The sequence below is a fragment of the Triticum urartu genome, chromosome 1 (assembly GCF_003073215.2).
Source record: "Triticum urartu cultivar G1812 chromosome 1, Tu2.1, whole genome shotgun sequence".
In the NCBI taxonomy this organism is placed as follows: domain Eukaryota; kingdom Viridiplantae; phylum Streptophyta; class Magnoliopsida; order Poales; family Poaceae; genus Triticum; species Triticum urartu.
In genome coordinates, this window is record NC_053022.1 from 574470703 (window position 1) to 574474661 (window position 3959).

The window sequence follows — 3959 nt, forward strand, 5'->3', positions numbered from 1 at the left end:
AATGTCTTCAAACATTTTTACCAGGTATTTTACAAATTTTAGCGTGTACCTTAAGAAATATTCAACACATTTAAGAAACATTCACCGTGTATTTAGCAAAATATTTGACAATGTATTTGAAAAATGTTCAAGGCGTGTTTAAAAACTATTTGCCATGTATTTTAGAAATACTCAACGTGCATTTGACAAGTGCTCAACATGTATTCAGAAAATGTTTAGGAGTATATGCAAAAATGTTTAATGTATATTTGGAAAAATGTCAATATGTATTTTAAAAATAGGACTGATAAAAATGTCAACATGTATCACTCATGGCGATGGTGGGGGACGGGCGACTCGGCGTCAACATCTCTTACGGATATGATTAAAATTTGAAATGCAAGTGGTTGAAAAGGTTGGCTAAATTGGGTTGAAAAATCATATTTGTGTCACCGAGTCTTTGTTAATCGTTATACAAGAAAAGGAAAGGAATTCCAAACAGGATTGTGCCAAAACGCGACATGAAAAAATAAATGTAAGAATATAAGCAAAAAAAATAGTAGGTTGTGCGTTTTTGAACCGAGGATCTCTCTACATTACTAGTGCCAACAAACCACTTGTATTAAGCTGCGATATAGACTTAATGAAAACACCGAACTCTCTTATAGTAACAGGAGATTTTTCTAGTCTGCCGCGTTCTGATTGGTCGAACCAGGCCTCCCACGGATCACGCCTCTCCACCGTACCCGATCCAACGGTCCATACTCTTTATTTTTAAATTTATTTGTTCTCATATTAAAATTGCAAGTATTGTCTGTTTTAAAACTTTATTTATTTTTCATTATTTATGTGGATTGTAACAGTTCAATGTGTATTAATTATTGTTGTGTAAATTTATATATATTCACTCAGGACCGAAAGCATGCACAATTTTTTTAATACACATACCTTTCCTAAAAACAAATTGAACAATTTTTTAAACCGAAAATAAATTAAAACTTACGACCGAGGTTCAAACCAGGGACTTGAACCTTTTGTGAACAATTCCTTCCCTGTTGGGTCGCGTTTTGTATATACAAACGATTCCGACTTACTAAGTCTAGTACTTTTCTCTCCTACACAACACCTTAGATATGTACTGCCCACACTAATTTTTTAAATTCTTACTGTATTGGTGGCAACACCGCATGTGTTGTGGCTAGGCCACCATTAAGTAAGAAACACTTAAACATTTAATTAAAACACCCGTAATAAAAATAGTTTAAATCTAGCATATTCCTAACTTGTCCTTGAACTCGTAATAATATAAACTTTTTGTAAACTTATTTTAATTTTAGGTAATGCAAACGAAGTTTGGAAAATATGAAATTTCGCAGTGTGTCATTATATGATATGTAGAGACTGTGTTAACAATTGTAAGAGGTTTCGCAAAAGATATGGTGTACATTTTCCTAGTTTCTTTGTTTTCTTTTTCGAAACCTTGCTTGGAAACCAGAACATGTGCGGAAGAATCGTGGCTACGAGAGGGAACAAATTAGGTTTGAAGGTGATGTGTCGGTTGTTTTCAGTGTTTTGTGTTAAAACTTTTTCTACACTCAAAATACAATATCACTTGTACCATGTCAAAAATTGGTATTTTTTGGAGTTCATTTGCAATATTTAATTCATTAAGTGTATTTTTGGGCATTTAACTGATACAATTTAATTTTGAACTGTGATTGCATTAAAAAGATGGTTAAAATGGGATGAAAAAACTTATTTATGTTAATAAGTCTATTTTTAGGCCTTATCCAAGAAAAGAGGAGGAATCCCAAACAACGGCGTGCCAAGACTTGACCACGAAAAATGTAGCTTATCGGTTTTTTATTTCTAGAAAATTAATGAAAGTATGAACAACACGAAACCTGGCATTGTGTTATCATATGGTCCCTAGAGAGTGTGGTAAAAATTTGAGAAGGTTTCACAAAAGTTGTGATCTACACAACTTGTAAACCGAAACATCTTTCAGGAAGAATCATGGTTTCGAGTGGTAATGTGTCGAGTTTGAAGGCGATGTGTCGGTAGCTTTAGTGTTTGACCTTGAAACTTTTTCTACAATCAACTTACACCATCACATGTTCCTTGTCAAAATTTGGCATTTTTTGGAGTTCGTTTGTAATATTTAAGACGTTAAGTGTATATAACTTGTTTGAGATACATGTAGTTCAAATTGGAATGATTTCTCAATAAACATGTGAATATTTGTTTGAACAATAGAAAAAGATATATCATTTGGAAAATTTTGGAACTCCTAAAAACATATATTTAGTATATCTCACGTAGAAAATTTATTGGGGTACATAAGTTTTTTTTTTGCAAATTAATTCACAAGGATGGCTTGTTTAGTTATTGAGGAAATACGAAACTAATGTACAAGTTACACATTGTTGGGCTGAAAGCAGAAAAGGCCCATTATAGCGCTCAGCCGAGGGGCGATCCTACCTGAGTGAAACCGTGTCTTCTGATTGGTCGAACCATCCTGCCCACGGATCGCAAGTTTCAACCGTTCGATTTGCCAAGATCGGACGGATGGCGTACAACCCCTATCCTATCTTCTTTCTCCCCTACCCCCGCAGCCACGGGCTACTCTTCCGCCGAGAAACGAGCCGCCATTCCTTCCAGCCTCTTCTCCCAGTGCTTTCCTTCCTCCCATCTGGCTGGGCGCATCTCGGCGTTCCGGAACGCGACCACGACCGAGGGCCGACCCGTCGAGGCATCCTTATGCTCGTTGACCTGTCGGGCACTCCTCCTTTTCTGTCCATCGTGCCGGCCTCCAGGAGGAAGACTTCTCCGGCGAGCCCGAGGTCATCTACGCCGAGGCCGCCCTCGTCCTCGTCTGCGTCAAAATCGATTCATTAATACCCAGCCCCTGCTCCTCTTGACCTCCGCCGCCCATTCTCCATTTAATTCCCCTGGTGTTGCAGGTATAGGAGCTCTGAGGCCGTAGCAAGGCAAGGACGGCCGCCATGAAGTGCAGATCGTCCCCAACAACCGGTGGTGCCGCGCTGGGCCACCGGAGGTGTGGGGCTGCGTCGACCCGGCGCCGAGGAGATGTGTTGACCCGTCGCGGAGATCTGTGTGGTGGTGGCCCCTCCCATAGAGGGTTCGCTGCGATGGGCTCCTATTCCCGAATGGCGGCGGTCAGCGTTTTCCGCACCCACCGTGCGTGCTGGAGGTCAAGGGCATAGGGGCAGTGACATGCATGCTCACCATCCTCATCCACCGTTGCTTTTTTTAGTGTACACGGACGGTGGGGGTACCATCCAGATGGAGTGCGCAAGATGTCCCGCGAGCGCTGGCCGATCTCCAGCGAGTGCTTTATGAGTAATTTGTAAATTTTATTTTGGGGCGCATTTTTCTTTTGGTGTCATTTGTCTTTTTGTCAATTGCATCTATTTTTCTTTTTTGACGGGAATTGTATTTTTGCTGAATGATAGTATTATAAAAATATTAATAAAATAACTTATGTGTCGAAATTTTTAATGGATCACAATTATAGAATAGTGGGCTCAAGACATGTCAGCTTGAGCTGAGATTATTGGGCCGGTTGCAATACGGGCCGCAACTAAAATTAGTGGCCTATAACCCTAATTGGGCCAATCTTCACATAGGCCAAAACCAAAATATTGGGCTAGAATACTGACTGGGCTGATAACCTTATGGCCCCACGTTAGACCCACGTTGGCTTCCATGTCAGATGATGATGTGGCATGCATGTTAACGCCGTTAACAGTATACCATCTATGACGGTGCATAACTATCATGGAGTGCACGATGGTGAAATTATGACGCGATATACATGACGGATTTCAAATCCGTCATGGACGTCCATCCTTGACAGTTTTGCACCCACCTATGACGGCTCCTGTCCGTCATGGATTAACTTGTAGTGCCTCCGTTCCTCTGCCCTCTGGTTCTCTCCCTCGTCTCTCATGCCTCTC

The 3959-nt window shown here is 40.5% G+C and overlaps 1 long non-coding RNA gene across 1 annotated transcript; it reads left to right on the forward strand.

The window, feature by feature from the left end:
* The first annotated feature begins 2407 nt into the window (after positions 1-2407).
* LOC125540389 lies at positions 2408-3494 on the forward strand. The gene is made up of 2 exons (XR_007297285.1): positions 2408-2822; positions 2943-3494. It is a non-coding gene; the product is annotated as an uncharacterized LOC125540389 (long non-coding RNA).
* The last annotated feature ends 465 nt before the right edge of the window (positions 3495-3959 follow it).